The following is an 11,293-nucleotide window of genomic DNA, read 5'->3' on the forward strand; positions in this document are numbered from 1 at the left end:
TTACCAAAAACATTTTGCGTCACAATGGCAGATGTTGAGGAAAGTAGTGTTAAGAAAATTGTTAAAACAGAGAAAAATACGTCCTGAAAGAATGTACAAATGAAAATTAGCCGAATCATCTCAGAAATGACAAAAATTTTACCAAAAAAATCTGCGTCGCAAAGTGGCAGATGTTCCGGAACAGATCTACAAGAAAATTTATCTGCCACATGCGACGCAGATTTTTTTGGTAAAATTTTTGTTGTTTTCAGTCAAATTTCAGCTTGTTTGAACTAATTGGGTGTAAAATTTAATTTTTGCGTAAAAAAGCTGAAAGCGTCAACTCTAGCGATACCATTCATTTTAGAAATTGTACTACAAAGACTGCGTCACACTTTTCTCGTAGAGATTTTTGTTGGGATTTCTTATTCGAAAAATTTCAAATTGAAACTTATAAGGACAGCTGCAAATAACGATAACGATTTTCATTATAAAGATAAATATGTAAGACAGATGAAAACATCAGAATAAGATGAACAATTGAATGAATTGGTCCTTGTCATAGTGTGACAGTCACACAATCCGAAACATTAGCCAATATGTCGCCAAAACGTTTACGATTTACGAAAAAGTTCTTAAAATCGATATAAAAAAAATCACGAAGAATCTAATGCTGTTCGCTGGCTGGCGTCGTTGTTCTATTTGTGAACCATACATTCCGCTATAGGACGTGCATTAGAAAAGTCGAAAATCGCAATATTCGCACACATTGTCAACAAACTCTGTAAACGGAAGTGATAAAATTGAATTTAAAGGATACCCAAGGTTAGTAAGGTGCCCACTGAAGTTGTTGCACTTTGAAGAACTATCCTAAATTACCGATTTGTTATTAGTGTAACCGGCAACAATGTAAGATCTGAATTGTGATACGATGACATCATTTAACTATTTTCGTATTTTATTTATGAAAAATGTAGACTATCAGTATGCGTTTGATGTGGTGTATAATGATGGGAGTGCTTGCATTAGCAACAAACATTTATGGAAACGGTTAGTTAATGTATGGATGACGATGAAGAGTCTCCGTCATTTACATTAATTAGCTTCAGATTGTCCCGAGTCCACTCTTCGTAGAGTACAACAGAATGATTGGGTACGTTGTGATGAAGAAAAGGAACGAAGGATGGAAGAGTTAAAGCGAAAACCATCATTGGATAGGGATGAACAAGTCAGACAAGTGTGCTGGTAAGTTAATCAAATATAGAGAAAAACTAATGCGAACAATAAATATTCCTTGCTTGTTTTATTATTTTAGCATATTGTCTGATACAATGACTTGTTGGGTGGATAGTCTACGTTCAGAGTGTGGAGATGCAAGTGCAAATAAGCTGATAAGCACTGCGGAATTTGAAGACGGTTGTGCTGCTTGGAGATATCCGGAATCAATTTCGCAGTGTCAGTTATGGTATAGAAAGTGGTGGTTCATAACAATAGTTGCAATTTTAGTAATTGTCATTATTGCAGCGTGGGTTATTTCACCTTACTTTTCAATTTTTCGCTGTTCCCTTTCCAAAAATTGAATCTACGATAAAAACTACACAAAATATTCAAACATTAGTTCGCAAAAACATTTCCGAATTTTACGAATTTATTTCATCCCATACAAATTTGTATGGAATGAAAAATTGGACGGTGGGTCAGAGACTCGTTTTTGCGAACTAATTTTTCTACATTTTGTGTAGTTTTTATTGTAGATTCAATTTTTGGAAAAATAAAAGAAAAAAATTGAAAAACAAGTTGAAATAACCCACCCTATTATTGCGGCTGTAGTTTTTGTGGTTGTGATGCCCCTGTCCCGGCTAGATAGGATTTGATATTATTCAAGGGCTTTCTTATATTTGCACATACGGAGATAATTCTGTAACGGAAAAACAAATTTAGTTCAATCTGCGCTTTCATTCAAAGAATGTTGTTATTTCAAAGAATTGATTCGCGTATAACTTTAAAACAACACTGTGATCTATCGATAAGTCAATATCAACTTTCTATTAGACACCGGTTGCCTGAATTACAGTGAACGACATCTCAAAAGTCTCATATCTTATGATTTCCACGTTTTCAATGAATTTCACACATTCCACACAGCTCACACTCTGTATCAGTATGATCCGCTGTGGTTGCCAAGGTTGTATATTATTAGGAGGTTGCGCCAACAGCATTTTTTCGTGGTGACATTAAATCAAAAATAAATGGTCGCTGGTGTGTTGTGTTTGAGTAAGGTGAATCGCGCAGCCATCTAATTAAAAATTTAAGTCGATGCGGTAATTTAAATATTTAGTTTCATTAGACGTCACACGACAATCCTATAGGTTTATTCCGAGGCCATATGATTGTCCTTCAATTCCTGTAATTCCAATTAATTTCTACAATTCCACGAATTTTCGATATTTTCCATTATTATTCAATTGCAACATATTTTTGTAGGAAATAGTTGGTAACTCACTATAAATATAGTTGTCAAATAGAGACTAAAGTCAAAGTTAAAGGAGGGTTTCGTAATAAACATCTTATTTTGACACGCTTTCGGCGTTTTGAATGAAGAATGGTGAGACTGTACGAAACTAAAATTTGGAACAGCTATGTTGCAGCTTGCCGGATACTCCAGTAAATAATTGTAATTGATGGAAAGACAAGAAATTGATTGAGTTATAAGGAATTGACCGGAATTGACTGGAAATACGTGAAATTGATGGAATTATAAGGAATTCACTGGAAATACGTTAAATTGTAATGAAATTTGAAGTAAATTAGATTAAATACAGATAAAAATAATGATCGGAAAAAAGTACCAGGAAATGGTACTTTCAATTCCTTACAATTTAACGTATCTCCATTCCATTCCGGTCAATTCCTTATAATTCCATCAATTACAATTATTTATCGGATACTCCGGCAATTCCTTTAATGGTGTGTAGTCAATTACCCGAGTCACCCTTTTCCACCTTCGGTGATCTTCCACCAGCAACCAGGTGTAGCTCGAGACTATCTGAGGCTTGTTTTGAGGTCTACTGGCAAATACCTTTCAAACTATGTGTATATCCATCCCAGACGAGATGGGTCCGATTTTGATAGGAGGATTTTCAAAAGAATCCCTCACATTATTCCCAGTTCGGAATAAGGCATATCACAGCACTACCTCCTTCTAAGGATCCCTCACCAGTGAGACAAATTCAAAGATTCTAAACATTTATTCATCCCTTTATGGTAACCTACTCTAACTGAAAAACTTCCAATAATCTGAGATGATATTGACTTAACGCTTTACTTTGCAGTTGGCTTTTCATACTTTCTTACTTATACATAAACTCAGAATATCTATTAACCAACGCACTGTCTAGCACCGAAGCTGACTTCGACCTCACTCAAATAGAGGACTGAACCGATCAAAGTTGGCTATTCTTTTTCATACTACGGCTATCAAAAAATTGAAAAAAAAAAGTCAACAGGTGTGTTTTTGGCCTTCTAATTGAGTGATGTCAAAGTCAGCTTCGGTGCTTGACAGTGCTTTGCTATTAACCGATTGCAACCAAAAGTGTAATTAGAATTTTAAAATCATTGAATATCATTGAATCAAATTAAGATCTAAATAGAAATGTGATTATTGAAATATACTTTCCTTCTTTTAGGATCGAAAATCTAGATCTAAATAAAAGTGTGATTATCTATAATATAAAGTTTAATGTTTGTTTGTTTGCCTCTCTATAGGAGCTCAGACGGAAAGTCATTGAGACTTGAAACTTGACATACTGACTGTTGAGGAAAAGTTAGGAAGTACGCGCGTTACTTTGTGTTTAATTCCCAAAAAGCGAGTCGCAGCAGATATTTTGTGGTTTAGACACAAATACACTTCGTGTTTAAATCCCGGAAAGCGACTCGTATCAGACATTTTGGGATTTGGACACAAGGATACTTTGTGTTTAATTCCCAAAAAGCGAGTCGCAGCAGATTTTGTGGTTTGGACACAAAGATACTTTGTGCAGGGCGGCATGTGATTTTTATTCAGAAAATAGTGAAAAAGTGATCAAATTTTCCGAAAATAGTTGGTATTCTCACTATCGATTGATTTATAAAAAGTGACCGAATAGTGAACAAAAACCAGCTCTAAAACGTGAATTTCAAGCACACACTTTTGCTTTCTACTAAGAAAGAGTAAAGTACACTTTAGCGCTTGTTAGCAGCAGGCGGGAGGTTTAAAAATCTTGAAAAAGAAGCACGAAATTCGATTATGATTTATTGGTTACTTTATTGAGACAAAGCCTTTTTCTTTATCACAAAGTGTGATTGGGAGATCAGAAAATAATAATAAACTTAGTTTTGACGATTTGACTAAGAACTTATTGTTATCTGATTACTTGTATTTGTCCCTTAAACTGACATGACTCACAAAATGCAACTTTATTTTTACAAACGTTTTTTTTAGAGCAAATATATCTACGAGACGATGAGTTATCAAAATAACTCCATAATACTTAAAACTCAACGGCACATGTTTAAACAGACACTTTTATTAAATCGATAATATCTGAATGTACCATAAAGGACAGTAAAGGAAGGTGATCAAAAATTTAGAATTGTTTATGGGAAAAATAAAATATCGAAGTTATTTCTCGCTTACCTCATCAAACTGAAAGATTGCTAAAAACAAGAGTGACTAGTCCTTTAAAATTGTTTACCTTCGCTTGATTCAAATAGTACATTACTTACCAATGGAACAAATGCTGGAAATGGCACTGCTTGTGCGGATTTTGGCGATCGAATCGTAGCCGAGGTTGGTAAACACACAAGAATTGCCATTTACACCATTTATTCCATTGCCAACTTGGCAATGCCAAGTAAGATATTTTACTCAAAAACTTGATTTAAAATTTAAATATAATTTTACCTCACGTTCCTTATTTGAACATGATTCCTCGATAGATTAGGTTTTTCAATTGTTTAGTTTAGTTATCCGTAGATACACTTTTTTAGTCGAAGCCGAGGTCGAAGCTTGTGCGGGTAATAAAATAAAATCTGGTTTTTGACAGTTGAAATTCAATTGTCAAAAACTAGACTCGATCATTTTATTTTGCTTTAATTTTATTCCGAAAACGTACGAGTAGAGCCGTAGCTGGCACAGCAGAACATAGCTCATTTGAGAGGTATTTCAATTCATTATAAAGTAATAGAAGCATTGGAAGCAAAGGATAAAAAAATCCCTCCCAAAACCTGATTTTCACTGTTCCTCTATTTTGAATGTGTTTTTTGTTAAATACAATTGAATTTATGTCAAAAAATCGCATCAGCTGGAGGTTTTCCAGGAGATGATTTTCTCCATTCATGTATAGTCACCCTATTTTTGAACCTTGTCAACACAAAAACTTAAAATGTTTTAAATTTCTGCTTCTTAATATATTTTTGTTTGAATGTCGTATGGGGATGGGGACATCTAGATTGCGTTCACAATAAAACCTTTGCAGAAGCATCTGTAGGATACTGGTCGTCTTACCAGTCCCAGAATACAGCTACCTTAGGCTACTTTCTGTTCGACTAAAAAAAATTCTCAGCGAATTTTATTTTCACATGGGATAAGTGGGCTACCGTAAACTACTCTACGACTAAAAAACAGAAAAACTGAGTTGCCCTAATACGTAGGAAAATCGGAAAATTTTCATATAAGGTAACTGACTGAAAGTTGACCTAATTTGACAAATCTCAAACACATTGAATCGTGAGTTGTCCTATCTATACAAAATTCATAGGACATATCACGGTTTATTGAATGTTGAGTTGACCGATAATTTTTTCTTTAAGATCACTTTTCCACTAGGTCAACTTTCAGTCAGTTACCTTACTACGTACATCTTTGCGCCGCAGGCAAATTTTGTGATGTCTTTGTGTAATAAATATTTAGTTGGAACAAGAAATGGTTCCGATTTTCAATACTTTTTCCGAAATACAGTGAACGACATCTCAAATGTCTCACTGTCATTTTTTTCAGAGAATGTCATTGTGAATTTGCAATGACACAATAAAATTCTCAGAAAAATTTGACAGTGAGACATTTGAGATGTCGTTCACTGTAGTTAGAAAAGTAAAAAAACGAAAAAAAAGTAAGTCACTATCGCTTCTTTAAAAAAAAGTCAGAATTAGTGAGAAAAGTAAGTCACATGCCGCCCTGTTTGTGTTTAATTTCCAAAAAGCGAGTCGCAGAAAACACATACAGAAGAAAAGACTCCCACAAAGTTATTTCTGATTTGAACACACACATTTTACCTTTTTAGCCACACCTCCGCTCTTCATAGAGACAACACTTATATGTGCAGGGGGATGGTCTTAAATCTTGCAGGAGGCGGGTTCAAAATTTTTTGTTTTGGACTATCTTTTGGTACCAGAAAAAAGTGCGTTTCGCAAATTAAGCCCACTCAACTTTTTGACACTAACATTATCAAAATGATTGCCTTTAAATATGCCACCGCCATGCTTGTTCTTCCTCATTTTTCATTCAGCCGTTTAAGGTTCAACAACCAACTCTCAACTTTCGAAGTTCAGTCAAGTTTTTTAAACTCACCGATCGTATCTAGTATTACCTACATCGAACAAGTGTTTTTTTTTTATTCGGACAAATGCCATCAGTTCTTCTCATGGCACCCGACAAAACAAAACGTTCCCGCTCGCCGGTAAGTCCACCCCAGTGGTTTCTCGACTTTTTACGAGAATTTCAACTGTACAGTCAGCGCTATGACCAGAATGTTCGTGAAGTTCGGTTGGTTGTCCAGGAAAATCAACAAATGCTCCGCGATATCGTCCAACGAAATCTACCGATACGTAAGGCTCCTTTTTCATCAGCTACCAGCGACAACCAGTCTCGCCGTCATCGAGTTTGACCCATTCCAGTTCCATCCGTAAGTTCTTCTTGCCCAAGAACGTCTTCACGTAAACAGCAAGTTGGACCTGCACCGTTTGCATCCAAACAAAACGCACAAGCCGCTGCTTCTGCTCACAATAACACAGCTCGCTCTAATGCTGTTCGAGACGCTGCCATTGCTATGACACACATACCACGTCAGTCTCGGTCACCCAGCACGCCTCGCGTATGCTGGTTCCACAAACAATTTGGACGAGCATCTATAAACTGTATCGAACCGTGTCGGTTCACCGATCATAGTGCCGTTCGGGTTAAGCCCAAAGCTCAATCGACTGGGTTGCAAGTAGACCCGGTTCAGCCGCCTGTTCCAGCGGATTCCGTTCCATCTGCCGTTATTCAGCAATCAAACCAGCCAGCCGACATCAATATTAATCCGGGAAAGGAGACATCTTCAACAAATCCGGTTCCAGCCATTGCAGTTCGTATTCCGTTGGAGCATTCGTTGCATTTACCAGCTGCAAAGCTTAGCGATTCATCAGACACAGACGAATTCACCTCCGGTTCAACGCTTGTTCATCCACCGACTCGTCATCCTCTGATTCCGACCCGGATGAGCCTTCTCATTACTATGGGAATCATGTGGCATCTCCACTTCTTCTATATTGCCGTGGCCTCTCCACATCTTCTCCAGTATCATCAACCGCACTCGTCATGACATTTAGTTTTAGTCCCAACCATATGTTTTCTGGTTGACGTTTCGAATTGTATTTTAGCTATAGATCAGTGTCAAATAACGGTTTCTTCTTTCAAAATAGTGTCAAATGAGTTGTTAATTTCACAAAGCTAACCTCAAACAATGACAGCTCCATATAAATTTTTGTAACATTGTGGTTAGCTTTGTGAAAATGACAGCTTATTTGACATCTCAAACGACATTGACAATGATCTATTTAAGCGATTAAATAAAGATATTATTCATTTTGAATTATGGATTGAAGCCCCAAACATCTCTTGTTTTCTTTCAGCTTCCCATACACTTATTGAAGCTTTACTGAACTAATGACTGTCCTACATAGTAAATATTCTCCTAAAATCGAACCTAAATTCATTAAATGGCCGTAAAGACAAAATTGGAAAAATGTGTGAAATTGACCTACATTTAGTTCTTCTCTTCCATAAAAACCAATACCAGTATTTTAGTATTGTATTGTATAGTAGGCGCTGCAAGAGAAACGACGTATAAAAATTTTGCTCCACAAAATAATTTTGGAAAATTTTCATATTTGAACGAATTTTGAGCTGAAAACAAAAAATTATCGCCATCCATAAGTTGATCAAATTGCAAGGAAACGATTTCAATCGGATTTTTCGGGCTGATCGCTGATTGTTTGTCCACATACACTTACTTTGGTCTGTCAAAGGACGTTATGGGACAAGCTTCTGGTGGTATGTCTGAAAACATAGACAAATATTGCTTGTGTTTGGTGGATATGAATGACCGCAACATGGAAATGGAAAAATGGATTCTTTGCAAGGGATGTAAAATTTTTTTCCATCAAATATGTCATTTTATTTCAGATGAGGAGTATGACAGAATAATCGGTGATCAAGGTGATTGGTATTGTCCAAATTTAAGTTGTCAGGAATTAGCGAAATTAGTAGTGAGTAATGAGGATGGTTTAGTTAGACGAGGCCCGAAAAGAAAATGTAGAGAAGAGAACGTTACATTTTCTTCGGGCCTCTCATTTAAGAATAGTGAAGATGATAGGGTTTCATGTGAGATTTGTGGCTTTTTAGCGAAGAATGGTCGTGGACTTAAAATCCATATGAAGGTACATGAGCGTGCTAATGTTGATAGCAACACATCTTCGAAAGATGAGGATGAAGTGCATCATCCTTCTTTTGAGGTTAATGTTTCAGGTGTTTTGAGTGAGTTTGGTTTATTGCTCAATCAGTGTAGGTGATGACATGACGTTTACGTTAAAGTCCGGCTGTCATAGTTTTTTGTTGCTGTATAAAACTACTTAAAATCGTATGTAAAATTCGGTTTTAAGTGCACAATTTTGCTGTAAAGTATAAATTAGTGCTACGAGTTTCTCGATTCAATGGAGTTTCATACTGCGGTGCCGAATTCGCCAATTTCATCGCGATCGAAATCTGGACAGAGAAACATAACCTCAACCAACAAAATGCAAACAAATTGACAGTCCAAAAACTTCTACGGAAAATGTATTCAAAGGATGGGAGATGTTAGCTCCAAGAGCCCATCGTTTAGGCATAGCCTAAGTCAATAACATCATCTGGTTGCCGAATTCCCGAACGGACATCCCGGCAAAACAACAGAAATCCACAACCAGTGGAGCAAAATTTTGCCTTAGGGCTTGAAACTGCAACAATACGTCACGACGAACGAAATTTGGCATGCATATGGTCACTTGTTTCGATTGGATGGTACAACGCACTCATCATTTGCTGCTGAACTCCTAATGGACATCCCGGGCTGATAGAATGCAGTTTTATTTTCCAGCGAATCGAAATTTTACCATAAATTTGACGTTTGTCGATTGCTTCTACGATTATTGTTCATTTAACTCATCATAGTTGCTGAACTCCTAACGGACATCCCGGACATGGTGTGGTTGGATTCGATGATAAATTGTTACGTTAGTAATTGCGATGGATTCATATGTTGTGTTTTTCACGTCGGTTTCAATTTTAATGTTTTCAAAGATTTTGTCTGTTGTTCACACCATACGATAAATAAATAAATAAATAGTGTAGGTTGTCAGTGCCGTTGACTCGTGTGATACAAAAATCAGTTAGGACTGTAGTTTGTCAGGAGCTCACACGGGTTATTAAGGATTTAGTTAGAAAGAACGACCTTGGTTCTTGGATGAAGCTGATGGCTTTTCCATATATCGTTCTTAGTAGTAAGTCTAAAGGGAATGATGGCATAAATGTTATCAGGAAGAACTTAGTTGCTTTTTCAGAGTGTACTGATGTTAACCAGGCTCTGTCTAAGGTTTTAGAAACTAAGGGGATGCCTTTTAGCTTTAAGGTAGTAGACAAGGAGAGTGTTGTGGTTAAGACTGCGACTAGGAAAGTGAGTGAGGGAGATATTAAGGGTGCTTTGAGAGTTTTGTGCTCAAATGAGTCAGTGGCTTCGCAGACTATTGAGACTGCTGCTAAGCTTCAGACTAAACACCCAGTAGATGAAGGTGGTACTTTCGAAGAGGTAAAAATAGACTTCGAGATATCACCGACTGAGGTAGGAGATGTAGTTAAGGCTATTAAGAGCTTTCCTTTGAGTTCTTCGGGAGGGATAGGGGGTTTGAGACCGAGGCACTTGAAAGATTTGACATCTTTTACTTGTGGTGATTCAGCTAATGAATTGCTTAAAGCTGTGTCTTCGTTGATGGATGTTATTAGGTCAGGTCGAGTACAAGAAGATGTTTTGAAGATTTTCTTTGGTGCATCGTTAACTGCTCTTAATAAAGGAGAGAACGATGTAAGACCATTTGCTGTGGGTTTAGTTTGGAGGCGTATTGCAGGGAAGATTTCGAATTATAAGATTAGGGAACAGTTAGTGAGTAAACTGAAACCTTTTCAGTTTGGATTTGGGATTAAAGGGGGAGCTGAAGCTTTAGTTCACGCTGTGCGTGAATTTTGTAAGACTAAGCATGATAAGCCGATGGCTCTTGTTAAGTTTGACTTTGAGAATGCATTTAATATGCTTTTTAGGAAATTTATGTTAGGAGAGGTTAGAGATATTTGCCCAGAGTTGTTTCCCTTGCTACAGCAAGCATATCGGCTTGTTTCGAATCTGTATTTCGCTGATGACCCCTTGTTGTCTCAGAGAGGCTATCAGCAGGGAGACCCGTTGGGTCCTACAGGTTTCTGTATAGGTATAATGCGAATGACGCATTCCCTTTTGTCTCGGTTTAATGGCTGGTATTTAGACGATGGTACTATAGGTGATGAGTTATCAACCGTTTTAGTTGATATTCAGAAAGTACTATCGTTTTATGACGTTTCAGGACTGCGCCTGAATACGAAGAAATGTGAAGTTTTCTTTATCAATGCGACTCCTGATGAAGAAGCTCATATGTATGATGAGATATCAGCTTTGTTACCAGGTATTAAGAAGGTTGATGAGTCTTCCTTAGAAGTGCTAGGTTCACCAATATTTGAGGCAGGTTTAGAGAGGATGTTTTCTTCTAAGACCAAATCAGTTAAGTTGATGTGTGACCGACTTAAACTGATGGATGTCCATCCTGCTTTGTGTGTTTTTAAGAAGTCGTTGAGTGGTTGTAGATTTAATTACTTGATGCGTACTTCTAGAGCCCACTTGTTACCCGATCATCTTAGATCTGTTGATGAGATGTTTCGGTCGACATTGGAGGCTATTAC

The 11,293-nt window shown here is 36.9% G+C and overlaps 1 long non-coding RNA gene across 2 annotated transcripts; it reads left to right on the forward strand.

The window, feature by feature from the left end:
- The first annotated feature begins 701 nt into the window (after positions 1-701).
- LOC119085554 lies at positions 702-1,371 on the forward strand. 2 transcript variants are annotated; one of them, XR_005089313.1, is made up of 5 exons: positions 702-804; positions 873-888; positions 957-1,029; positions 1,083-1,224; positions 1,295-1,371. It is a non-coding gene; the product is annotated as an uncharacterized LOC119085554 (long non-coding RNA). The 2 variants fall into 2 exon arrangements; XR_005089314.1 differs by lacking the exon at positions 873-888.
- Positions 1,372-11,293: the final 9,922 nt, after the last annotated feature.

This window comes from Bradysia coprophila, unplaced genomic scaffold, assembly GCF_014529535.1.
Source record: "Bradysia coprophila strain Holo2 unplaced genomic scaffold, BU_Bcop_v1 contig_94, whole genome shotgun sequence".
NCBI lineage: Eukaryota > Metazoa > Arthropoda > Insecta > Diptera > Sciaridae > Bradysia > Bradysia coprophila.